At 46.1% G+C, this 27789-nt stretch overlaps 1 protein-coding gene across 13 annotated transcripts in view; it reads left to right on the plus strand.

The window, feature by feature from the left end:
- The window catches only part of Plekha7 (pleckstrin homology domain containing A7), a 189976-nt gene that overhangs the window by 88759 nt on the left and 73428 nt on the right, over nt 1–27789 (plus strand). Inside the window, exon 1 of one of the 13 annotated variants that reach the window (XM_013117532.3) lies at nt 23237–23496. The exons of the other annotated variants lie outside the window; for them this stretch is intronic. The gene's annotated coding sequence lies outside the window, so the exon portion shown is untranslated. Of the gene's footprint in view, nt 1–23236; nt 23497–27789 lie in introns of those variants that run through there. 13 annotated transcript variants of the gene reach the window in all.

Genomic DNA, 27789 nt, shown 5'->3' on the forward strand with positions numbered 1-27789 from the left:
TGCTCAAAAGAGCTGCTGTCGGCTGTTTCTTGCAGATGCAGAGGACTGTGTCCTTTTCCCCTCCAGGCAGCCTAATGGGGTGGGGGGGTGGGATAGAGACTGAGACTGATTAAAGGGAAATTGCCTAACAGATGCTTGGGGTTATGATGACCTTGAGGAAAGTAGTTTAAACTCATTTTTCACTAGAAGTATTCCTTCAGTGTATAAGAAGTTGTAGAATAAAGAAATTGGGGGCTGGAGCAATGGCTCAATGGTCAAGAATGCTTGCTCTCCTTACAGAGGATCCAGGTTCAGTTCCCAGCACCACATGGCAGCTCACATCTCTCTGTAACTCCAGTTCCAGGGGATCTAACATACTCTTCTGACCTCTGCAGGTACCAGATACGCCAGATATGAATACAAAATATGCATACACGTAAGACAATAAATTGAGAGAAAGGGGAGAGGGAGGGAGAGGAAAGGCTGGGGTACTAGAGAGATAACTTAGTGACTAAGAGTGAGAAATGTTCTTATAGAGGACCCACGGCAGGTGGCTCACAGCCATCTTTAACTTACGCTCCAGAGATGCCATGCCTCCTTCTGGACTCCCCATGTACCTGCACTTACACACCATTAAAGAAAATCTTGTTTTTGTGTTTTAAAGAAGGAAACCAGACTTGGTGATACACAACATACTCTTACCACTTAGGAGGCTGAGGCAGGAGAATTGTTATGAATACCAGGTCAGCCAGGGCTACATAGCGAGACCTTGACTCAAAAGCTCAAAATAATAAAAAATTAAGTAAATAAGTAGGTGAGGTGCCCATGTTCATTTCACCCTATGTACCTTCCAGAGCTTCAGGAAAAGGCTGGGAGGGTATCCCTGTTTCGAGGAGGCATACTTGACATGGTGCAGTGTGTCAGGGTGCACGTCATAAGGAGCAAGCTACCTTCAGCCTCCCTGTACACACAATCTCCATGCTTTCCCTTGTTCCATCTTCTATACTTGTCTAAACAGCCCCATCTTAAAGGCCAAAAACCTTTGTAAGTGGTATGTACAAAATGTATTTATGAATTTTAATTCTTACATAAGTAGCAGGTGGCAAAACACCAAATTAGTATCACTGGTGGTTGTTAGGGGTTATTTATGTCTTTATGGTTCCCCTCCCTCCTTATTCCATTCCTTCCCCTTCTTTTCCTCCATCCTTCCCTCCTTCTTCAGGACCCTAGGTATCCCAGGCTGGCCTCAAGCCCCTGTGTTGCTAAGGATGGTCTTAAAGCTCTGACTCTTCTGCCTCTATTTTCCAGATCCTGGGATTATAGGTATATACCTCACTCCCGGCTTATGTGGTACTGGGGGTCAAGCCCAGTGCCTTGCATATGCTAGGTAAGCCCCATGCTAACTGAGCCACCCCCCCCAGCCTGCTTTATTTTTTGAATTTTCCACAATGAGTGGGGTCTTCACAGAAGTAGGCAGAAGAGATAGCATCTAAGATTTCAGAATTTTAGAATTAACATACTTGATCTGCTTTTTATCAATTCATTTCTTGTATTTCATAAACATGATTGAGGGAGGCTGTGTGTGTGCACGCATGAGTATGCCTGCATGCATGTGTGCATGCATGTGCATTTTTATTTATTTGACAACTTCATACATGTACACAATGCATTATGATTCTGTACACACACACACACACACACACCCTGTTTCCCTCGTTCGCTCTGGACCCATTCTTCCCATCAACCTTTCTACTATTTCCATGTCTTTTATCTCTTAATGGTCAGTGCTGCTTGTGTGAGCTTGAGCAACTCACTAGTGGCTATGGCACTAAGAAAAATCATTCCCCATCTCCCAATAGCCAACTGCCAATAGCACCTCAGTTAGGGGCAGGGCCTTAGATCTTTTCCCTCCCATCCTTGCTAGAATGTCGGCAGGCTTGATCCTGTGCAGGTAGCCACAGCTGCTGTGAGTTCACGAATGTAGTGGCCATGTCCAGTCCAGGTAGTGTTTCACAGCACTCCCCACTAGCCTCCCGCTCTTACAATCTTTCCATCTCCTCTTCCAGATGTCCCTGGGCCTTGATATGCGAGTGTGAAAGAAGAGAGAGGGAGGTGTCCTGTTAAGGCTGAGCATTCAGCAGTAACTTTTACTGGTTATGAGTCTCCACATTAGCCATTGCCCACTCCAAAAAGAAGCTCCTCTGACCAAAGTTAAAAGCTGGAATAATCTTAGGGAAGAAACACAAACATTTAGAAGGCAGCTTAACAACATGGCCATTTAGAAAACAACAGGGGTAGGTTACACTTTGGCAGTTGTGGTTTATAGTACTAGGTATGAATTCCTCCTAAGGAGCCTCAAAAAGTGGTTGGTTACCCTCATAGCAATCATACCACTATTGCGACAGTGGATACATCTGGTCTGGCAGGTTTTGTAGTCTGCAGGATCCATGGCTGGGTAATAACATTGATGGCTTCTCTCTACCCAGCAGCCTGCTAGCACATTCCAGCACTATAGAGGTTTGACCACAGGGAGGGAACTTCCATCTCAGTTATAGTTTGATTTTCTATATCCTGGAGTCAAAGACTGTGGTGTCTTCAGCAATAGGGTCTTGCCGAGTAGGGTGTTACATTTTAGATACAATATACATCTTGCCTGGTTCTCATTACATAAACATTTAAGATTGGAATCTGTAGATTATTCAATCATATAGAAATCCCATATTTGGCATAGCTCTTTTTTTGAGGGCCAGACACATAAGTAATTACCATTCTTTCAATATAAAAAACACTATAAAACCATGGTGACCAACTTATGAAACAGAATATAGGAACGTTGATCTGGGAAAGAATTATGGTGGAATTTGAGGTTTTATATTCTGATGAATGGGGATATAGTAGGACCAGCACTTGCTTGTGCCTATTGAATGAGAGACATAAGTATAGCAATGTATTCTTATAGAATTGTAGGTAACTTCAATAAATGCTAATAGTAAAAAAATGAGGAATTTTTAAAAATATGAAAGACTTCACAAATTTGCATGTTATTCCCATGCGGCAACCATGCTAACCTTTTCTGTATTCTGGTATATTTACTACTATATTTTTAAACATTAGTCTGTGTGAATGGATGTTTTGCATGCATCTAAGTTAACTAAACGATTTCAATGTCCATGGATGCCAGAAGAGGGCATCACATCCCCAAAACTAGAGTTACAGATATTTGTTAGCAACTATGTACCTGCTGGGAACTGAACCCAGGTCCTCTGGGAGAACAACTATTCTTAAATGCTGAGCTATCACTCAAGCCCCAGGAACAAGGGGTTATTTTAAGGCAGTGACAGCCTGTCCAGAGGGACCTCAGAAGAAAATGAAAAATGCAAGCCTGTCACACATTGACAGCTTCAAGGGCTTGGGGGAGGGTCTGCCATTTCATCTGTTAAAAACACCAGGGCAGATAGTGATCTGTACAGTTGTGCAGCAGGGAGGTAGAGCTTGCTCTGGCTGCTGTGCACCTTGCTGACCAATCAAGTGGTAGCAATACATTCTGGGTCTCCAGAGCAGGGGACCCAGTAGGAAGAACCAATGCCAGAAGGGCTGATTGCTCTCTGACTGGGCACCGTCCACATAAATGGCTTCTGGAACCATGCCAATTTGTGGGAGGCTTTTCTCTCTCTCTCTTTTTTTTTTTGGCTCGACTCTTCTTTGGGTGTTGAATGGCAAACAGACGTTCTCTGTGAAGTGTCTCTTGTTATTCTTACCTGTGGCACTGTACGATTTGGACCCTGTCAGAACAACCTGTCTTTACTCTGGATCTGGAACTGCTGCTCTCCTTCCTTTTCTGCTCTGAGCTGTTTATATGGCAAGAAGCTTGTATAAAGGAGGCCTTCCCCTCCTCACTCAGAGCTTGAAGAGAAAGCAGCATCCGTTAGGACCCATAACAAAGAGATTTTAAAAAATTAGCCTAATGGGGACGTCTGTGCCAGGCAGTGGATTCCGAGGGTTGTGAGAAGCTTAGCCAGCCCTCTGCAGCTCTCACCTTTCCCAGGAGCCTCTGGAGAAGGCGCTCCTCCTTCCCCCACACGAGATAGATCCCAAACACACTGTTTGTCCACTCATCCTTGTGACTTGTTCAGCCAGTTTTCATCACTCAGTGTGTCCGGCTATCCTGATACCCAGTGAGTAAGACCTGCTTCCTTCCTGTTCAGTAAGAATTCAGTGTGTGTGTGGATGTGTAACAGGCTTAACACACATGGTTCCATAATCACTTTTATTATGTGTGCATGTGTGTGTGTGTGTGTGTGTGTGTTGCCACAGCACGTATGTGAGGTCAGTGAACAACTTATAGGAGTCAGTTCTCTTCTTTTATTGGGTTCCAGGGATTGAGCTTGGGTCATCATGTTTGGTGGCAAGTGTCTGTACCCACTGAGCCGTCTTGCCAGCCTACTCAAGCTATTCCAAATAGAAATCCAGAACTTAATTCAGTGGGTTCGGTGCTGGAATCAGTATTGATGGGGGAGGAGCAAATTGAAAACTGACTTTGATAGCTAAAAGAAGGCTGAAATGGACTATTCTAACTGCAGGTCTAGTCCTCTGCCCCTCCCTCTCCCTCTCTTAGCTCTCCCCGCCCTGTGTTCTCAACTTCTCTTCTGCCAGTCTTAGCATCTCCCCTGTGTGTTGAACTGTTTCAAAGGATTTATGGGTTACAAAATGTTACCACCAAGTCTGTTGTTAGTAACTGTTGTGTGCTGGACATGTGAGCCCAACTGTGTGTTAGACATACTATATATACCACAGTGTTCCCTCTTTGGTAGTTAGATTACTATCTATATGTAAATCAGAAATACAAAGCTCATAAAAGATGACTTGCCCAGGACAGTTTAACTATAAAAGACATTTGAATTCAGATATTGGCCCTGTCCAGAGGACTTGCAGTTAAATTTTTAAGAAGATTTATTTTATTTTTCTTTTATGTGTTTGGCCGTTTTGCCTGCATGTGTTATTTATATAGCATGTGTATGGAGTGCCTTCAGAGACCAAAAGACGTATCGGGTCCTCTGGAACTAGAGCTAGCTGGTTGCGAGTCACAACATGGTTGTTGGGAATCCAGGACCTCTGGACGAACAGCCAGTGAGTGTGCTCGTTACTTCTGAGCCATCTCTCCAGCTCCTAGGACTTGCTTTTTTATTTAAACTTAGTTAGGCTAAACTTCCCATTGGGTAATCAGCAAGATGTGTGCCAGTTAATGCCATTAGCTATTGTTAGGAGAGCCTGATGACACTTCTGCGGTAGTCCCGGTATCGGCTGGTATGGTCTCAAGACTCCAGTGCTACCTTAAATCACAGATGGTTCTCACTACGGCCATCACCCCATGGGGACGGGGGACCCTGCAGCCCTGTGCTTCTCCCCTTGTGCCCTGCAGTGCCACCACATAGCACCAGAGCCCAGCTGTTTGCCCTCCCACACCCTGCTGCCTCCTTCCCCTCACCACTCTTGTGTTTCTTTTTAGGACAGGGTCTCCCTCTGTAGCCCCTGCTAACCTGAAGCTTGTCATTCTCCCATCTCAGCCTCCCAGGTAGCTGGCGATCTTGAATACGTACCACTACATCCAATTTTGCTTTTCTTTTCTTGCTGCTTGTGGCTGTTATTAAGTAAAATATGGATTACTTGAGCCTAAAGTGTTGTGATACTGAGATAGTTAATTTGATAACTAAGATGATACCAGGTACTGAATGGGCAGGTCCCGTATATGACATGGATACAATGGACAAAGGGTAGTTCACATCTGGGGTGGGATGAAGGGCATACAGTGAGTGATTTTATTAAGTGATTTAGAACAGCAAACAACTTTAAACTTATGAATCGTTTATTTTTTAAATTCTTCCACTTAATGCTAAGGGATCATAGTTGAGAGTGAGTGCCTGAAAATATGGAAGGTGAGAACTCAGATTGGGGCATTCTACATTTTATTTATTTATTTATTTATTTATTTATTTATTTATGTTTTTGTTTTGTTTGTTTGTTGTTTGGCTTTTGGTTTTCAAGACAGGGTTTTTCTGTGTAATGAGCCTGGCTGTCCTGAAACTCACTCTATAGAGCAAGCTGGCCTTAAACTCTCAGAGATCTGCCTGCCTCTGCCTCCCAAGTGCTGGGATTAAAGGCGTGTGCCGCCGCCGCCGCCGCCGCCGCCACCACCACTACCACCACCACCTGAGCCTCCCATGTTCTACATTTTAAAGATGAGTGGTTCATGTGGGGGAGCCATGGAAGAAGCCAGTCTGATGCTTCTCAAAAGGTTAAATGTAGAATTTCTGTAAAACAGATGAATTCCACTCCCAGGAGAAATGAGAACATAAGTTCCTCAGAAACTTTCACTGTCCATGACAGCATTATCTGTGACATCCTAAAAATAAATACAGTCAGATGTCTACCAACTGAGTTAAAAAATGCAGTGTGTCTGTGTACAATGGAATATTACTTGACAATGAAAAGGAACAAAATATTGAGTATGTAGCCGGGTGGTGGTGGCGTGCGCCTTTAATCCCAGCACTCGGAGGCAGAGGCAGTCGGATCTCTATGAGTTCAAGGCTGGGCTGGACCAACAGCCTCCAAAACAATGCAGAGAAACCCTGTCTCGTAAAAACAAACAAACAAAAAAAATTGAGTATGTTATAAGGGTGAGCCTTAAAAGGCTTATTCTAAGTGACATGCTCCTGCTAATATTCAGAAGAGAAAAAGTTTATGAAGATAGAAAGTAGATTAATTGTTGCCCAGGGATGGAGTGAGGGGGTGATGGCTAGAAGATTGAGTTTAAGGCCTTTTTAATTTTAGGGGTTTTGGGGGGATGTTCTTTGAGACAGGGTTTTTCTGTGGCTTTGGAGGCTATCCTGGAACTAGCTCTGTAGACCAGACTGGTCTTGAACTCACAGAGATCCACCTGTCTCTGCCTCCCAAGTGCTGGGATTAAAGGCATGTGTCGCCACCGCCTGGGCCTAATTTTAGTTTTTAAGATAGGGTCTTGCTGTTACCCAGGCTAGTCTTGTATTCAACTGGTCCTTTGTCTTAGCCCTACTTAGTTGCATCTACAGACAAAAGGCAAGGTGGGATGTGGGGTGTGTTCTTGGGGGGGCAAAATGATTGATGTGATGACTGTACCATTCTGGCTGAGTCTACAGACACAAGGCAAGTAAGATAGGGGTGTGTTCTTGGGGGTGGTAAACTGATTGATGTGATGACTGTACTACTCTGAATGTACTCTAAGCTATTGCATCAAACATAAAATGGCAACTTGATTGACTTGTGAACTGTATCTCAATAAAGCTGTCCTCTGTGCTCTCTCCACTCCAGCAAACATGTTGGGAAGGACCTTGCTCATCTAATGATGAGTTGCTAATGGTAGAATTGAGAAGAGAGTGGTTAAGTGAAGATGGAGGTTTCTGTTCTGCCAGTTCTCACCACCCTTCAGCTCCAAATAAGCACACAGACGCTGCTTTAATTATAAAACTGTTGGCCCATGGCTAGGGCTTCTTACTGGCTAGCTCTATCCTAATTATTAACCCATTTCTATTAGTCTAAGTGTTTCCACGTGGTCTTATCTTATCTGAGAAGGGTCCAGACCTGTTACTCCTTCCTCTTCTACATGGCATCTCCTCTCTGCCTTCCTCTTCCCAGCCTTCTCCTAGTCTGGTAGCCCTGCCTATGCTTTCTGCCTGGCAATAGGCCAAACAGTGTTTTATTCATCAACCAATAAGAGAAACATATATGCAGAAGGACATCCCCCATCAGTTAAGTCCCACCCAATTTGCTTGTAAATTTTTGGCTTTTATTAGTTCATCTTCAACAAAATCAACTGGGGAAAAAAGGGCTTGCTTTAGCGTAAAATTAAATATTTAGCTCTCATATGACTGTGTCAGTAGACCTAGAAGTAATATTACCCCCTAAGCTTTTCTCCATTTGTAGATTATTTTTTCCTAAGGGTTGCATATTACTTTTTGTAAATAACAAGCAAAAAATAAGCTTTCATGCAATATATATTCAGTTGGGTTATGCATGGCTTCCACATGGTGAGCAGCTTAACAATTAAACTTAGAATTCCTATTCTAAGAAAATAGTTTTCTTAGGACAAAAAAGAAAAAAAGTGACTGATCTAATAGGTGGGTATTTACAAACTGGCCTGACAGATTCAGTGAGGGTCCTACTTTGGAGCCTCCTGTCTTTTTAATCTCCTCCTTTGTCCCTGCCCTGTCAGACCACTAAGACCCTTGACCAGTTCTTCTTATCACTTTGATTTGTATAAATTTGTATGAGCTTTGCGACAAGGAGGAGAGATGATCTTGATGGTGGTGAAGTTCAGTGGTCAGATCAAGGGGAGGAGATGCAATAAGCCACATGAGTCCAGGAAAGAATGTCACAGTACCTGTGCCCCTAAGACTTTGTTTCACTGTATTGTCCAAGCATGCCTGCTGGGCCAGTGTTGCACGTGCTGCAACACTGCATGTTTGAGAGCAGAATGAGTAGCCACACAGCCAGAATCCAGCTAAAGGTTTACAGCTGTGAGAGCTGAAATATGCACAGTTCCTTCCTATCTCACAGAACCTTGGCAGCATGGAGTGTGAGCTGCATTCCTTTGGGCTCACAGATAGCATCTCTGGGGCTTCAAAGCCTTCCTGTTGAGTTTGTGCAGGCTCTCTGTCTGCATGTACTGGGCCATGATGGAGGAAAATGGAGGGCAGCTCCCCAGACTGCCTGCTCCGTGCATCTCATCTGCTGAACTACCAAGACTTCCCTTCCTGCCCATATCCCTGTGGCTCCCTGTTCCACCCGAAACCCCAGAGCAAGATTCTGGTCCATTCCTTAGGCTTACTAAGGTTCTTTGCCTTTGACAAATCGCCCTTCATCTCCTTAAAAACAGTGTGTATCTCTGTGTATTCAGGCATAAAGTATTCCTGTCACATGTGGAGGTAAGAGAACAACTTTCAGGAGTTAGTAATCTCCCTCCGTGTGGGTTCTAGGGTGTCAGGCTTGCCAGCAAGCACCCATCAGCTAAGCCATTTCTCTGGCCAACAGTGGTGTGTTCTAGCCCCCCCATGTATTTCAAAAGCCTTTAAGATAAAAATGTTTTCCAGTAAAACCCAGTGTTGTCCTGTTCCCTCCACCCATCCCCAAAAATCCCATTGGAGTTCACATAGAGCAGAGTGAGCAATCTATATGGACTGTTGGTGGTGAGGTTACACAGGAGCTGTTAGGATAATCCAAGTAAGAGATACAAGAGCCTGGGTTTAGGGTGGAAGAGGGAGAGGAGTGGCATATGCTGGACGTATTACATAGGAAGAAAGGACCAGGTCCCATTGATACCTGGGCAGAATAATAATGACTTCCTTTCCTTGGTGTTATTGACAGCTTATATGCATATATATATAAGGTGATCATTATTGCTTCTCACTGACAGTAGGAAGGATCTAGATAAAGTAAAAATTACACAGGGTGAACTACAGGGGTCCAGATCTGTGCTGTCCAAAGGCCATTGAGCATCAAGCCTAATGAAAGTGGTTCAGACCTTTTGAATTTATAACTGAAATAAAAATAGCTAGAACCCTATTCTCAGTCATAGCCAGAAAATTAAATAGGAATGTTTACATAGCTTTATGATGTTGGATCAAATATCCAGATGAATCTAAATTTATGAGGTCTGTAAAATCTGAGTTGTTGAGAAGGATGGAGACTGGGCTTTGGGGATGTAGGGGCAGAGTCATGTGACTTGGTAAAAATATTTTTTAATTCCTAAGCTGTTCCTGGTTATGCATTTCTGGATGACATTCTCTGGATGCTTTCTTCCAACTGACCAAAAGAAAAAAAAAAAAAAGAATGGCCTTAATTAAAATTTCTATTGTCTTTACCACAAAGGAAAGACTTTGGATGGTTGTCATGGTGATGACTGAACACACCAGGAGTGGGTAGTGATTGCTACCCAGAGCCCTGAAATGAGCACTTGCCGTTTTCCTCACTCTCTGAGAGGCCTTCAGTACCAAACTACATATTTCCTAAATCGACTTTTAAATTCACATTTGAGCCATATGTGTATCTGCGGGGCAGGTCTTCCCACGACAGCCACAGTTGCAGTCATGAAAGCTGAATCCTGTTCTAATTGCTCTGTTCCCAAAGCAAACCAGTAAGGTGCTCATGAGAACCCACAGAAGGTGATTACCAAGAGCAGCCTTTCTGGGTCACTGAGGACATAAGTGCTCCGGCTCCACAGCCCTTCCCTTGCTGGCACTCAGAATGAGGAGATAATGCATGGCAGCTCTGAGTGCTGCCACCGGGTCTCTGCCATCCCTGGGTACTGGGAGCTCTGCAGCCACCATGCTGCATGCTGTCCTGTCTAGCTGTGGTGGAGGAAGGGGAATGGTGGAGCATGGTGTGTGTCTCAGTCATGAGATGGCTTTTCCAATGGGAGGGAAACTGAGCCCAGTGAGAGCAAATGGTTTTTCTGTGTTTCACTTTTTTTCCCCCTTCGGTTTTTTGAGACAAGGTTTCTCTTTGGTTTTGGAGGCTGTCCTGGAACTCGCTCTGTAGGGAACTCGCTCTGTAGACCAGGCTGGTCTCGAACTCACAGAGATCCGCCTGCCTCTGCCTCTCCTGAGTGCTGGTATTAAAGGCATGCGCTACCAATGCCCGACTGTATGTTTCACTTTTGTTTTATATCTTTCTCATTCTCGGCCTCCTCTGTGGTGTGTCCGTGTGTCTGTGTCCGTGTGTCTATGTCCATGTTGTGTCTAAAAGACAACCTCAGTTGTTATTCCCCAGATACTGTCCTCTTTGTGTTTTTTTTTTAAGGATTTTTATTTATTATGCATACATGCAGTGTTCTGTCTACATGTCATACATACCAGAAGAGGGCATCAGATCCCACTATAGATGATTGTGAGCCACCACGTGGTTGCTGGGAATTGAACTCAGGACCTCTGGAAGAGTAGCCAGTGCTCTTAACCTCTGAGCCATCTCTCCAGTGTTTTGAGGCAGGCTTTCACACTGGGACTTGAGGCTCACTGATTTGCCCAGGCTGACCAAATGGACAGCCAGTGAGCTCCAGGGATCCCCCTACCTTCACTTCTGACTCTCAGATTATAAGAACACTTTGTAGACCAGGCTGACCTCGAACTCACAAAGATCCACTTGCCTCTGCCTCCCAAGTGCTGAGATTAAAGGCATGTGTTACCATGGCCAGGCTCATGAACACTTGACTTTTTACATGGATGCTGGGCGTGGATCCCTGGACCTCTTGCCAGTGTAGCAAATATTTTACTGACACTTAGCAACCCTCAGCCCTATTTATTTATTTTCAAAAGGAGATCTCAGACTGATCTCAAACTCCTGGATCCAAGCAGTCCCGTCCTGTACCCTCACCCCCAAACAACTTGGACTATAGCTGTGTGCTATTGTACCGATCCACTTTCTCCTTTAGACAGTTTTGATAAGTTCTCTTCTTGACTTGGCCAGTGCCCAGGTAAGCCTGGAAAAAGGTAGACTTTTGCACGTTTGTAGATGGCTCACTCTTTGTTTTACTTTGTGAATGGTAGGTCCAACTCCTTCAGTGACCATACTGACCATAGCCATCTGCCCCTATGCATCAGCGAGAATGTTACTCACGATTTGCTTTCTTCTGCAGTGGCAGATTTTCCCCTTGGAGCTCTCTGTTCTTGGTTCATTGATTAATAGTCACTTGAGGAATCGCAGGGAGGCATTTAACATGCATCACATACCATCACTCAACAGAGAAAGCCATTCACTGAGCAAGCTCTCTGCTGTCTGTGTCCTTCCCTGCCCACACAGTGTGGCACTGGGGAATGGAGGTTGGATTGGGAAAGGCTTGATTTCAGTGTGTGAGTCAGAGACAGTGATGTGTAGCTCTAAAGGGGGGGGGGTTGCTACGGAGGATGCTGTGTGCACTCATCTCTTTCCTTTTTTGGTTTTTCGAGACAGGGTTTCTTTGTGTAGCAGTCCTGGCTGCTCTGGTGCTCGCTTTGTAGACCAGGCTGTCCTCGAACTCACAAAGATCCACTTGCCTCTGCCTCCTAAGTGCTGAGATTAAAGGCATGTCTTACCAAGGCCAGGCTCATTTCTTTACACAATCCTCTTCAAAAGCAGGGATGCTGGGACTGAAGAGATGGCTCAGCAGTTAGGAGCACAATCTGCTCTTCCAGAGGACCTGGGCTCAATTCCTAGTACCCACATGGCAGCTCACAGCTGTTTGGAGCTTTAGCTCCAGGCAATTTGATGTTCTCGCACAGACATACATGCAGACAAAACACCAGTGTACAGAAAATAAAAATAAATAAATCATTAAAAAAAAACACGAGAAACTAGGCAGGAATCCTTGCTAGTGAAAACCATCAAGTTCTGGACTCTTATCTACATGCATCCCAGAGTGCTGGGGCTTTCAGAGGGGAAATAGAGGCTTGGGAGTTGTTTCCAGGGGGTGGGGGATCTAGTAAGAGCAATCTGTCCTTCCCTCTTGCCTTGACAATTATAAAGAACTGTTTTTTGCCTTGTTGTCTTTTTTCCTTTTATGGGGACAAGATCTCATGTAGTTCGAGCTAATCTCAAACTTGATATGTTGCTGTGTATGACTTTTAATTCTTGGTCCTCCTGCTTCCAACTCCTGAGTGCAAGGATTATGGGGTGGGTGCTGAAATGACAAGATGTGCCAGGGATGGAGCCTAGGGCCTTGTGCATGATGGGCAGGAACTCTGCCAACAGAGTCACATCCTCAGCCCGTTTTACTGTCTGATGGAAAATAGTCCAACCTTTGACCTTCCTACATCTTTTAGGTCAGAAGGCGTGGCTCCCTCTCTTGCTATGTGACCTACAGATCTCTTTCTGGGTTTTTTGTTTGTTTTGTTGTTATTGTTTTATTTTGGGTTTTTGAAACAGGGTTTCTCTGTGTAGCAACCCTGGCTGTCATGGAACTTGATTTGTGGACAAGGCTGGCCTTGAATTTATAGAGATCTGCCGGGATTAAAGGCATACGCTACCACCACCCAGCTCTTTTAGTAGTTTTTACCCTCAGTTTCCTCCATGAAATGAAGGGAACAGTACCTACTTCTAGGGTTATTTCAGTTGGGAGATTCCTGGAGTAGAAGGTGACACAGAATGTGATATGGGAGCTGGGTAGAGGACTCAGAGCTTAAGGGCACTTAATGCTCTTCCAGAGGACCCGAGGACAGTTTCCAGTACCCACAACTACCTGCATTTCCAACTCCAGGGAGACCCAACACCCTCTTGGCTTCCATGGACATCCATACCCACATGCAGACACACAGACATATACATAATTAAAGATAATAAAATAAATCTTTAAAATAAAAGGGTGTGCTCACTAGAGTTATTGTTCTAGACACCCATCTTGTATTGGTATCCATGTCTACCACCAATCTCCGGTTTTAGCTAACTGTGGTAACAGTCTGATATACCATCGGGTTGGGCCCTCTGCTGGGGATGTGGAGAATATGCAGGTTTCCTTTAGGGTGGGGAGGTAGACCCGTGTAAGAAAACGTCTGGTTCACCTTCTTGCTGCCAGGGTTCACGGAGAAATTTTCTGTGAAGTGTGCTGGGGGAACTGAAGTCGGAGCCCTGTTCTGGCTTCAAGCTCACTCTCTTGCCGCTGACTCGAGTCCTCTCTTCTGCTCCCTCCTCTCTCCTCTCTCCTACCCCATTTAATGTCTTGAAAAATCAAAAGGGAAAAGAAGAAATACTAAAACCAAGATAGAAAGTGTGTGCACTGGAAACTCTGGGCACCTGGGGTCCCTCTGGGTCAGGCCCCTTCTTCCTGCTGTGTTCCTCAAGCAGGACTCCCTTCCTGAATGGGCACTACTTGGAAATAGAGCAGGGAAACTGTTTATGTGTGTGTGTGTGGGGGGTTCCGGACTCATCCTAGCCCACCCTCTTCTAAAGGGAAGGCAGGCAGGGAGCCTCTCCCTGCTTGGGTATCTGGGATCAGTTTCTTCTGCTTCGAGGTAGAGTGTGGTCCTTTGTCCCTGGACCAGGGCACTGTCCCTTGTTCCCTCTGGAGTCCCCAGACTGTTAATTCTATTGCTAGAACTCCTGTGGAGTCTATACTTAGTAAAGAACAGGCTTACCTTACAGGAGGTCCTGAGCAGGGAGGTTAGGTGTTGAGTAACCTGATCGCTGGGACCATCTAGAGTAGAAACAACATTGAAGCTACTACAAGAAGCTCCTCCCATTGGAATGTGGCCGGGCCACTTTAACTCCTACACCCTTATAAACAAAGACCCTGTGCTTTAACTCCTGGGGATGGCCTCTGGGCTCTGGGCACCCTGAGCTGACCTCAGATCAGTGGTTCTCAATCTGTGGGTCTCGCACCCTTTCATGGGGGTCACCTAAGATGACCGGAAAACACATTTACATTACGATTCATAGCAGTACCAACATTACGATTATGAAGTAGCTACGAAAATAATTGTGTGGTTGGGGGTCACCACAACATGAGGAACTGTAATAAAGGGTGATGGCATTAGGAAGGTTGAGGACCACTGCCTCAGATCTGTGTGCTGATTTCCCTAGCACAGCCTGGGGTTGACAGGTCAGGACTTAGTAGGTCACTGAGTGAGCACACGTGCCCACTTTTTTTTTTTTTTGAGACAGGGTTTCTCTGTATTGTTTTAGAGGCTGTGCTGGAACTTGCACTGTAGACCAGAGCGGGCCTTGAACTCACAGAGATCCGCCTGCCTCTGCCTCCCATGTGCTGGGATTAAAGGTGTGCGCCACCAACGCCTGGCTCATGTGTGCCTACTTCTGCCTCTTGGTTTCCTCATTACTATGCTGCTCCTACTTGCAAGGTTTTGGGCTGTTTTCTAGGTTCTGGAGAGGCACCACTTCCCCTGCCAGAAAATTTCATGCCCAACAATGTAGAAGTAATTCTAGGAATAAATAAATTGTCACATTTATTAACCTTTATTTTTTGTGTATATGAGTGTTTTGCCTGCATATATGTGTGTGCATCGCATACACCTTTGGTTCTCAAAGAGGCCAGAAGAGGGCCCTGGCTCTGTTGGCACCAAGCTTAGAGACAATTGTGAGCCACCTTGCAGGCTGGGAACTGAACCCAGCTCCCCTGGAGGAACAGCATGTGCTCTTGACTGTGGAGTCCTCTCTACAGCTCCAAGAGAAGAATCTAGAAAACACCCTCTTACAGGGCAGCAGCAGGGTGTATCCCAGAGGACCTCCCACTTGGTGACCATAACCCCACAGTAGGGTGCAGAGGAGACCGGATGACTCTGAAGAAGCAGTTTATGCTGGACTTTGTAGCCTTGAGCCAATGATTTCTTGCCTCTTGTGGTTATCCCTAAAATGAGACCTCATAGTGACCACTGGGGATGATACATAAAGTCATCTCCTGGCACAATGGTCAGTATGCAGGAAATGGTGACTGGTACAGATAGTCCCCATGGCTGTTAGTGGATGCTGGACACTGAAATATGAAAGCTGTATGTGGAGAAAATGGAATGGCACAACCCACACGAATGGGATTGGTGCCCCTTATCAAAGAGGCTCCTTGGGTGGGTAGGTAGCTCCTGTGATCCCAGACTGGGAAGGTAGAGGAATCCCTGAAGCAAGCCACTAGTGAGACTAGCCACAGCTACAAACTTATTAGACTGAGAGGTCTTGCTTCAAAAAGAATCAGGTAGAAAGTGATTGAGGACGGCTCCCTACATTGCCACAGGCGCGTGCGCACGCACCCTCGTGTGTGTTTGTGTGTGTGTGTGTACTCTCGCATGTGCGTCACCACACATACACACTTACACACATGCCACACATACACATGAAGGAGAAGAAAGAAAGGCTTCAAAGAGCTTGTTTGCCACATCCCAGCATTTGAGGAAACGGGAAGAAGATCTGTTCATGAGGCATGGGTCCTCACCAAGACGGAATCTGTGGGAACTGTAGTATTAAACTTCCCAGCCTCCAGGAGTGTGAGAAATGAATGTATGTTGTTACTTTTGGGACTGAGGAGGGGCCTCAGTTGATAGACTTAACAAGCAAAAGGACCCAACTTCAGGCTCCTTGTAACAAGTGAGGTGTGACAGAACTGTCCTGGAACCTGCCTGCCTCTGCCTCCCAAGTGCTGGGATTAAAAGCATGTACCACGTGTAAAGTGGGGTTGTGGTGGTGGTGGTGGTGGTGGTGGTGGTGGTGGAGGTGATGGAGGTGGAGATGGTGGTGTTGTTGGAGGTGGTGGTGATGGTGGTGGTGGTGGTGGTGTAGCGGTGGCAGCGGTGGTAGCAGTGGGGAATGTTCTAATCCCAGCAATGGAGAGATGGTTCACCAAGATGGATGAATCCCTTGAAGCTCATTAGCCATCTAGCTAGACTACTTGGCCAGTAAGAGACAGACTGTCTTAAAAGGTGGAAAATGCCTGATGTCCTTTGACCACACAACAAACTCACACATGTGCATGCATGTACTCACACATGTGGACTTCCACAGAACACACAGAAATAAATATGAACATTTGATGTAGAAACTTTGTGTAAGCTTCCTGTGAGAAAGGGCTTAACAAACCCATCCTAGCCTCCCTGGGAACTGGCCCAAGTTCTCACTGTAGCTCTGTCCAGGCCCTTGGTTCTGCCTCCCCACAAATACCACTTGGTGCTCAGTAAGTCACATATTGTAGAGATCTCTTGATTAGATGATTACTGAACCGTGTATTGTCATAGACTCAAAGGTTCCCAGAGCTGGAGAGTAGAAAGTGGCCACCTCAGCTATGGCAGCCTGTGGTCTCCATTCTTTCATCACTAATGTGCTTAGTAGGTGGTTTTTGCCTTGGGCTTGAAAATGCACACCACCTGTGATGGTCAGAGGCCATTCTGACATCGTCACTCACCCCATCTGCATATCCTAAGGACCTGAATGCAGGACCTTATGATTGCTAGGCAAGTGCTCAACCACTGAGCTATCCCCAATCCCCTTAAACCACAGAAAATTCGAAAAAAAAAAAAAAGTTTGTTTAGTTGTCCAGCCCTGCTTCTTGATAGTCCTTCCAGCATGGAAGATGATACTGTCTTAGTTAGAGTCACTATTGCTATGATCAAACATCATGACCAAAAGCAACTTGGGGAGGGAAGGGTTTATTTGGTTTACGTTTCTACATCACTGTCATCGTCAAAGGGAATCTGGACAGGAATTCACACAGGGCTGGAACCTGGAGTCGGAGCTGATGCAGGGGCCATAGAGGAGAGCTGCTTTACTGGCGTGCCCCTCATGGCTTGCTCAGTCTGCTTTCTTATAGAACCTAGGACCACCTGCCCAGGAAAGACAGTACCACAGTGGGCTGGGCGCTCCTCCATCAATCATTAAGAAAATGTCCTACAAAGTTTGCCTGCAGCCTGATTTTATGAACGGAGACATTTTCTCAATTGAGGTTCCTCCCTTTCAGATGACTCTGGCTTGTGTCAAGTTGACCATAAAACTAGTCAGCCCAGTAGCCATGTGTCCAGAGTCTTCCCAGGCCACAGGAGGCTCTGGCTCTTTGAGCAATGGGGACCTGTTTTAGTCCTTCACAGTCCTGGTCCAACTCCTCTGTGCCTGCTCCAGCTTTCCCATCTGACTGACCCGTGTGGATTCTGAAGTGGACATGGTATGTGAGTGGGCTCTGACCAGTTAAAAATGTGAGAATATTTAATCTCGCTTGTTTTGAACTCTATTCTAGTGTTGAGTCCAAAGTCTGTTGGTCTCCTGCAGCTTTTCCACACTGGACTGATTGGATCTAGAGTTAGTTAAAAACCCTCAGAACTAACGCAGGTTGTGTTCTCTGGGCTGTCAGAACAACATAGCACACATCCAATGACTCCAAACAAGAGTTTTATTCTTTTATTGTCTTAAGCTTCTAGGGGTCAGAAGTCAGCATGTCAGCAGGCTTGATTCCATTCCATGCCCCTGCCTCTTCCTGCTTTCCAGCATTCCCTGGCTTTGGATGTGACACCCTGGCCTCTGCCTCTGTCCTCGTGTGGTGGCTTCTCCCCTGTGTGCACTTATATTATAGGGCTTCAAACCCAGATCTACCTTTCTCCAGTTCTCATGAAGTCTTGGGACTAGACACAGGGATTCCCACTTCTGAAAGGTCTTTTTCATGTTTGGGAATGGAAATGAGTCACTGGAAGGTGGGTTTTGTTTAAGGCAGGAAATTAATTAAAAACAAAGTAGGATGGGTTTCCCTCCAGCCCTGTTTTCAGGAACTCCTGCTAATTCATGGTTCATAACTACTGTGACCTCCAGCCATTCTCCTAACCTTCCTAGGCCTGCTTCCTCAACTACAGAGCAGAGATTGGAGGAGGGCAATCTGAGTAGATTTCAGCTCTAAACTCTTTTGTCCTTTAAAAAAATTAAATTATTTTTAAAGTTTAGTTTGGCGTGTGCTGGCTTGCCGTGCCAGACCTGTATGTGGATGCCGGCAGGCGCCAGCTCTTCCTCCCACCACGTGAGTCCCAGGAGTGTGTTCACACTGACCATTCCTCTAGCCCTCTAAAGTCCGGATATTGTGCTCTCTGGAAAGCAGGATTACTCTACTAAGAAAATGAGTCACCCCAGTTTGACTTCATAAATGGGGAATTTGCTGCTCTTTACTAAAACAGGTTATCAATTGTGAAAATCTAAAAAGCTTTCATGCTGGCCGGGGGTTGGTGACTCACGCCTTTAATCCCAGCACACAGTAGGCAGAGGCAGGTGGATCTCTTGTGAGTTCGAGGCCAGCCTGGTCTAGAGAGCGAGTGCCAGGACACCCTCCAAAACAATACAGAGAAACCCTGTCTTGAAAAACAAACAAACAAAAAAGCTCTCGTGCCATTTACCTTTGGCGGGGTGTAGGGTTTGAGTTGCCCCACATTCCCTCCTCTCCATTACTCACTACTCAGGTGGGGTACACTATGAGGTTGAAAACTAGGTGTTTTTCATATTTGTGTATTGAGTGAATGAAATGAATATGCTGAGCTCACAGTCATTGTTGGGGGCAGATGAGGCCACATCTTTCAGATCATGTCACCCTGTAAGAGGCTTTAAAGATTCCTTCTGAACACGTGATTAGACAGCAGGAACTTTTTTCCCCTGTGGCTTTTTGGAGTAGTTTCTGGATCTGGGACCAAGCTGTTAAGGGCTACATTCTGACCTGTGGTCTAAATGCCATATTCAGTGTTAGGAGAAGTGTGTGGTCTTCTCCAGGGTAGCACTTGGTCTTAGAGATGCTTTTCTGTCCTCAGAGCCTCTGCTTGCTGTCTGGGATCACTTTTGGTGTCTGTCATCAGAGCAGCATTCACCACCTCTGTTTGGGCTCTTTAGGGATGATGCCAGTGGCACTTTGCTGGGTGTTCCCCAGTGGGGAAGAGTCTGGTGGTCTGGGTGTAGCTGTGCTCTAGCCCAGGCAGGAAGCTGTAAGGGCAGTCCCATTAGTCACTGGAAGATTCTTCCAAGATATGATGGATGTCTTGCTAAAGGAAGGTCTTCTCTAGTTGCCAGTGTTGGTACAAGGTAGAGTTTCTACTCTGGCAGGTGCACCCAGCCCGAGGTCCAAGGCATATAGCCAAACACAGCTATGAAGTTGGCCCAACACAGAATTGCAAACGTATTTGAAACATGATTAGATTATTTTCAAAGATTCCATTGTGAGCTTTGTAGGTGACAGCCTGTGTCGCAAAGTCAGAGGGTGGGACTCACTGAGCAGTCAAGCTCGTGTGTCTGTGCACTCCAGTTTGTTTCTTAACATTCTGGCTGAGCTTTGGATATGAAGAAGTGAGTGAGAGAAAACTGTGTGTGTGATGACAGATGGGCTCCCAGGTCAACCCTGGGAACAGAGGGTGTGGTGTCAACCACAGTGACCACAGTGAGCTGAAAGGTGAGTCTACTTCCCAGTCTTGCAAAAGTGTTTCCTTTTCCAAGGTGAACTGGATTTTTTTAAGTGCATATATGAAAATGTTGGCTTTTAAAATTCCACTGGATTTTTAACCTCATTGGAATTTAAATAAAACTTGTCCTTGGGACATACTAGGTCACAGTCATCAGTTTGCAATGTGTCTGAGTAGGTTGATATATGGGATGGGTTCCAGGGTTGTCTCTGCATAAGGGGTGCTGAGGTCCCTGGGAGCTGTATGTGGAGGCGTGGGGGGGTAGGGGTAGGGGGCGTTCTGGCCTTCCTTGTTGTAGACATGGAGGAGTCTGTGCTATGTAAAGTACAAAGCAACTTGGGGAACATGTTCAGTATCCTCTGTATGTGTGTGTGTGTGGGTCGGTCAGGGGACAACTTGTGTCACTTCTCTTCTTCCACTATGCGGGTCCTAGGGATTAGACTCAGGTAGTTGGGCTCAGTGGTAAGAGCCTTTGCCTGTTGAGATTCTCACTGCCACCTAAAATTTTAAATGACTAAGTAATCCATAAATGCAAACAACAATGATGACACGAGTGTCTGTCTGGCACAAATATTTGCTCCCAGGATTCAGCACTAGGTTGGAGGCAGGAAAAGAAGCTGTGTTTCGGTTCATAATCCTTCTGGAATATGCAGTTCTTGAGTTAGTTTTAAAAGCAAATAAGAATTGGGAAGTATGCCACTCTTGTCTAAGCCTTCAAGAGTCAGAGAGTGGAGGTGATCAGGAAGGGCCACTTGGAAGAAAAGAGACCTTGAAGGTAGCACAGAACTTAGCAGGGAAGATGGCAGTAAGACTCGGGTGGGAATGACAAAGTGACTGGGCGGGTAGACAGTTAATCTGGCAGGAACTGGGGGGTGTGGAGTGGTGAGATACGAAAGCGAGGTAGAAGAGAAGAGGTAGTGGAAGAAAGCTGGGTTCCAGCACAACTGATCTGGCAGCAAGGACAACAGGGCCAGGGATTGTGAAGGCAGGGCCTTTGGGCAGAGTGGGGGAGAGTCTTTGTGGCCCTTCTGGCTCTCATATACCTGTCACTGATCGCTGTCAGGGCATTGCTGGTGTTGGAGAGTTAAGTCTGGTTGTAGAAAGGCTCTGGGCTGCTCTCTGCTCTGATTTCTTCATTTGTGAAACGGAAATGGTACTACATTCAAAGGTTGTTGTCCTTACAGCATGATTTCTAGATGTAGTCATGTTTCATGCTTGCATTGGACACCTGTTCCAACCTGGGTGCATGGCACAAATGACCACAAATATCTGTCGGGTTGGATGTGAGTGCCGTATTGTGAGGCAGATAATACAGTAATCATTGTCTGTCCCCTAAAGGACACAGTGTTAAGCACACAGCAGAACCAAATAAGTATTAACTATATGGGGTTTGGGCTTGTAAGCCTAAGCCTTTTTTATTGGGAGGGGATTCAAGACTAGGTTTTGCTGTGTAGTCCGGCTGTCCAGAAACTCACTATGTAGACTAGACTGACCTTGGCCTCCTGAGTGCAGGGATTAAAGGCGTGCTAACCCAGTCTTTATAGCTATTGATTTGTGATTAATTATAATCTCTTTTGTAGTTAAGACTATTTTCTCAGGAAAGACAATCATAAGAATGGCTCCTAGTCACTCATTCTTTTTTTTTCTCTTCATTTTTGAGATTTTCATACATGAATACAATGAGATTTCATATCTACTTCCTATTTCTGTTTTCAAACTCCTATTTTATTCCCTCCATTATGTGCCCTCCCAACTTGGTCTTTGTTGTTGTTGTTTGTTCGGATAACCCAATAAGTCCATTTAGTGTTGCCTGCATGTGGATGGGTCTGGGGCCATCCATTGGAGCACATGCAAAAAGGAATGTTCTTCCTCCCCCAGCTGCCACTCCTTGTATAAACTGATGACGTAGCCACTTCATGGTATGGTTAAGGGGAAGGCTTATATTGTAGATATGAAAGTGAGAACAGACAGAGTTCAAGAGTCCAGAGCAGAGAGAGAAAGAAGTAGACTGGACATGGCCAGGGCTCTCTGTGAGAGAGGGGAGAACAGCAGGGGATAGAGAATAGAGACAGCATGGAGAAGCAGGAGCAGAGAGGGAGGGAGAGGGAGAGAGAGACAGAGACAGAGACAGACAGAGAGAGACACACAGACAGAGAGACACAGACAGAGAGACAGAGACAGAGACACAGAGAGAGAGACAGAGAGACAGAGAACACAAGCCTGCATTGTCAAAATAGCAGGGTTCTAAGGAGAATGAGTAGTTGGTGGGAGGGAAGCCTGTTAACTGGGACTGGTGGGAAGAGCTAGGTCCTCGTGAAGCTGAGGGAGCCTGGAAACCAGCACATGCTTTGGTATGCTAATAGGCAGCACAGGTAGCCATTTGTCCCTCCTGCCAGTAGGAAGGAAGGGAATGACTCCTTTTGGTAGAGGGGAACCGGCTTCACAAGTTCCTAAGGAATGCTGGTTCTTGTCTAACCCTCAAAGACCCCCCTGTAGTCCAGGCTGAACCCCTCTCTGGATATCTGGGCTGCTTTTGGAGTTTGGAGCTTCCTCTGGACCTGACACTCCTTTGGCTGGTCACTCACTCTTTCTTTTTGCTGTGGTACACTCACATTGTTTTACAGTTTGGAAGGCTTTTAAAACTGTTAACAACAAAAAAGAAACAAAGAGAGAAAGAAAGAAAGAAAGAAAGAAAGAAAGAAAGAAAGAAAGAAAGAAAGAAAAAGGCAACAACTCAGGTTTCACTACCAAGGTCTGGAAAATAGTAACAGATACAAAGTTTAGAAAAACTGCCCAATGGTCATCCTAAATAGACTGAGAACAAAATCCTCTTTATTTTTTTCTCAGTATGTATTTCTTGAGCTCCTACTGTGTAACAGCCTGCAACTCCCCCTTGCTTTCAACCTCGTGGAGCTATGTCACCCATCTTGTGACCCGTAGACCTGTGTGTAGGTTACAATGAAAAGGCCACTGTTGGTCTGTGACCTCAGTATCATGGTTTCCTCTGTCTCCTTCTACCTCTTTTGGGAGTGAAAGCTCCCTGGTTAAATTTTGTCCTGAAAGAGCCACGGCCATTCCCAGGCAGTTCTGAAAGAGGTTTACCAGGCAGGTAGGTGAGTATGGTAGCAGTGTTTCTCCAGCAAGAGTAGTGCGGGATGGAAGAAACTGACTGAATGATTCTTTCTGACATCGGGGCTAGACGTTAGGCTGTATCTAGATGCTAGAGGGAGCTCACAGGCTCCAAGAACAACACAGTGGGTACTGTAGCTTTAGTGCTTGCCTGGATGTGTGCAGCCAGTCATCCTCATTCCTTTGGGCCACAGGGGGTGGTGACTCAGAGCTGGAGCTGTGTTCCTGCCTGGTGCCTGGTTTTGCTTGGGGTGTGGAGAGGACGGAGAATGAATGAGCAGGAACAGAGTGACTGCTGGATTGTAACGCCTGGGAGCAGTTGTGGAGAACTGAAATTGAGAAAGCGAGAGCAGGCATCTGGGAGCCTTCCTCTCCCAGGAAGCCCGGAGCTGAGTGCAGATTTTATCAGACCACCAGGAAACACATAGTTCTGAGCATGGAGCTCAGAGCGAGTGTGAGCCTGTCAGCAAGAAGTGAGCAGGTGAGTCCTGTTTGGTCTGTAAGGATTCAGTGTGGGATATGTTTTGGTTCCTGAAGTTTCAAATGGCCAGGAGTGCCATTACTCAGCAAGAATGGCATTTAATTAGGAAAAAGTAAGACAAAAGTGTCTTGAACTCCTGTCTCCCTCATGTTCTTAAGAATGGTTGGCAGGTGAGGAGGGAGCTCCTTTGTGTTTTAAGTTACCTGTAGTGTCTGGACTGACGACTGGGGATGGCGGGATCCTCAGTTATCTAAAATGTCCTCACTGCCTGGGAGGCTCTTGTAACACCTGGCCCTGTCTTCTCAAGTGGCTGCCGAGGCACCGGCTTAGGGAAGCGCTGAATGGAATTATTAATGGGTGTTCTGGGGTTGAAAATGCCTTCCTTGTAATTTCAGTACTCAGGCTGTGTTCCTGGCTGAGCCCAGCCTGTGCCGGAGGTGGGTTTTCTTGCTTTGTACTTTCCGCACCATGGAGACAGACCCTCCGAGAGACAAGGGTGTGGTTGAGGGACTGTGCCTGCTGCTGATCTGAAACCACTTTGCCTGTTGGCGAGTTCTTTAAATAGATGTTAGCAGGGAGCTAGGATTTCTATGTACCTTAACTCAAAGGGAGGAAAGTATGAGCTTGAGTCTCTATCTTTGCAGGCTTGCCCTGCTGGAATTGTGATGCAGAGAAGTTCTAGAGCTAGCAAAGGAAAAGCCCAGCAGGCCCCAAATGCAGAAGTGCTTCCCGGCCTGGCCTGGGCATTACAGCCTCCTCATAACCTTGCTGAGTTGGTTTATCTCCTCTGTTTACAGATAAGCCCAGCGCTCACACGCTCATTCAAAGCTGTGCACACACCAGTAGCGCTAAGATTTGAACTCCAGGCTGAGTCCAGTCTGATCTGTCTGGGTGGCCTCTATCATCTGGGCCCAGGATGAGGAAACCAGAGCCCTGAGAGATTGAGGATTCATGGCTAACAAGGCTGATATTGACTTCTTTTGCCTTGTTTCTTTGAAAACTTCCTTCACAAAGGGGGGTGGTGCTGTCTGTGTTTGATTTCCAGATTCTAGTAGGAGTTTGCCTTTAATCTTTTCATTCATGCTCACAGGAAGCCAAAATTAAAACTATCCAGCAGGTGGAATTCTAGGTATGCAACCCCCATGTGGGATCTGAGCTGCAGGCAGCCTTCCTTTGACCAGGTTACTTGCTTGGAAGAGGTATTTTACATATGGAGTGGGCACTGGGTGGATCTGTAAAACCTATGACCTGTGTGTGAGAGAGCTTTCTAGATCATGCTGGAAGTCATCAGCCTGCTCTCTCCAGGGGACAAAAAGGACGGAGGTACCTCTTTCTAAGGTGGGCAGTTGTGCTGTGACCCTCTCAGATTCCACTCTTTTCTGTGCCTTTTGCTACAGAAAAGGCAGCACCTGAGCACCCCTCAGGTGGTGGCCCCAGGGTTTGGCTTGACTCAAGTTGCTACCTAGTGTGGGGTGGGTGTAAGCCAGATGTGGGTAGTGTGGGTGCCAGTAGCCCAGCACTGCTATCTTTCTGTCTCCTCAGGACCTTTGTGATGGGTTGATAGGCTTTGCATAACCTCTTGCTGAAGGTGACTGGTGCTCATTCCTAAGGTAACAGTTTGGGTGCCTCCCACATGGGCATCCCTGTTCCTATGTTCTAGGTAAAACATGAGAAATACAGGAGCCAGTCCCCAAGGAACCCAGGGTTGGCAGGTGTTGAAGAACGGAGGATAGATGAGTACTAGTTGGGGAAGCCTTCATATCTATCCCTGAACTATGAGCTTAATCCCACATTCTGTCTAGTTCATAAGAGGGAGACAGAGGTGATGTGCAGTTATACTCCTACCCCATGTGTTCTTAATCACTCAGCAGGTTCCTCTCAGGCATTTGATTCATTACTTTCTGCATTGAGGGTATTAACAGTCTCTTGTGGACCTGAAGAGGCTTCTGGTGTGCTAATGTCTCTTACTCTGCCAGTAGAAGACAGCTACATCTTGATGACCAATGACTGTTGGGCTCTTGTCTCCGTTGCCCCGAGTTCTGGTTTCTGCAGGCTTAAGCAGTTAGCTCATTAGAAGGCTCACTGGAAGGTCAGGGTCCCCTTTGCTTTTTTCTCTCACTCACTTCTGAGCACCTCCTGGGTGCCAGACTCCTCTGCAAACTGACAGGCGAGATCTGCGTGCCAGTCAAAGAAACCCACAGCAATCACACATGCACGTAGGTGAGAAACATTACAGCTGTTAATGACTAAAATAGGCTGATGTGGTATGAAGTGACAGGGTGAAGGGCTGAGGTGGTGATAGCCCTGCCCAGGTCTAAAGGACAAGGTGCCAACTCCATGAACACAGGCAAGGAGCGTGCAGACTTCGATGACAAGGTGCAATAGGAAAGGCCGGAATGTTCAGGAAATGAGGTGGGTGGGACAGAATAGTATATGAAGAGGTTGCCGCTAGGTAGGGGTCATGTCACCTGAGATTTTGAGACAGACTTGTAGCCTGGAACTCACTTTGTAGTTGAGGATGACCTTGAACTTCTGCACCTCCTAGTGTGGACTGCAGTGCCAGCTTATGTGGCAGTGGAGATGGAACCCAGGGCTTTGTGTGCGCCGGGCAACACTGTGCCAATTCAGCTACAGCCCTAGCCCCTCTTCTAGGGTTTTCTAAGCCAGGAGCTTATTTTCACTCTGGATGGTGTCATGCTTCTAGTGTTTAATGGAGGAGGCTGTCATGGTCTTACTTACCTTAAAAGACCCTTGAGAGTCTCCAGTGGAGTCACAGAAGCTGAGATAGAAGCAAAGGCTGTGCTTAGGAGCTGTTGCAGAGGATAATCCAGAGACAAAAGCTAAGCCTGGTGGTTGCAAGGCTGTAATCCTAGCTACTTGGGAAGCTGAGGCAGGAGGATCACAACTGCAAGGTCTCCCTGGCCGCGGAGAGTTCAGGCCAACCTTGGAAACTTAGCAAGACTCTGTCTCAAAGTAAAAAGTTAAAAAAAAAAAAAAAAGCTTGGAGATATAGTTTTGTGATAGAGCACTTGCCTCACATTCCCTAGGCCCTAGGTTCAATTCCTAGTATGGGGTGGGGCGGGGTGGTATGTGGGCCAGAGGCAAGAACCGAGGGAAATGCAGAGCGTCTTTGAGAAGAAGCCAGTGGACCTCACATGCGTATCACAAGTGGAAGTTAGGGTATAGAAGGAACTCCAGTGTTTGAGGACATTGTTACCGGAAAAACTTGGTTTGGGGCAAAGACTGCTTATTCTCCTTTTGTTAAAACTTAGATGTCTGTTTGTTGTTGCCATAGCCGAGGCTCAGTCGGGTTAAACAAACTTTGAATGCCTTCTGTATGCTTAAGTGTATATGCCCCTTTATTTTAACCCCTCTTTAAATTTCTGAGAACATTTTAAAATCCCATTTGTAATGATGGAGCCAAGGCTTAGAGAGGAGAGGAGGCTTGAACCCAGCCTCAGATCCAAAGCTCTGGGCTGACTGGTTGGTTGCTCGGGGGCACAGGTTAGGGCTGAGTGGAGAGCTTTCCCTTGGGGACAGGATGGGACCTTAGGCTGGCTGGCTCATCCAGGCCTGATTGTCAGGCTACAAGAAGAAGGGTTGGCAGGGCAGTGGCTGTGTGGAGAGCACTGTTGTCAACTGTCATCAAAACTCTGCAAACTTGAAAGACCACTCTCATAAGATTGTCAGCCTCCTTAGAAGTGTCACATTACTGTGGCACTTCCTGTTAAGTGAACAAATTAGTAAAGTGCTAAGTAAAGTAAACCAAAAGGAACTTAGGAAATGTTGCCAATTCGAAGATACTGCTTGTTTTCTTGAGAGTCTCATCTAGCCCAGGCTAGCTTGGATCTTATCATGGTATGTGGCTGAGGATCACTTTGAACTGCTGACCTTGTCTCCGCCTCCTCAGTGCTGGGATGCTGGGTGTGGGCCATCGTAACCTGTTTATGGTACTGGGGATTAAACGCACAGCCCTGTGCATGCTGGACAAGCACTCTGACAACTGAGCTGCATCCCCAGCCCTTGAAGAGAGTTTCTGTTCTTGATTACAGCCTCTCAACTGAGGAGTCCAGATAAGAGCTGATGTAGGTAATGCATTTTCTTCTCATTTGTGGAGTTTCATGTTCATTTTTGAGCATTTTCTGGGGCAATATTAGGTGACCCACAATCCTTAGTTCGGTTGAGGCACTGAGGACAAAGATAAAATGTACCTTAAGAAGCCTGGAGGCAATGCTAAAGGTGGCCTTGGCCTGTGGGTTGGACAGTGCTCTGGGAGGCATGTGGGAAGGTTGG

The sequence above is a fragment of the Mesocricetus auratus genome, unplaced genomic scaffold (assembly GCF_017639785.1).
Source record: "Mesocricetus auratus isolate SY011 unplaced genomic scaffold, BCM_Maur_2.0 Super-Scaffold_4256, whole genome shotgun sequence".
NCBI lineage: Eukaryota > Metazoa > Chordata > Mammalia > Rodentia > Cricetidae > Mesocricetus > Mesocricetus auratus.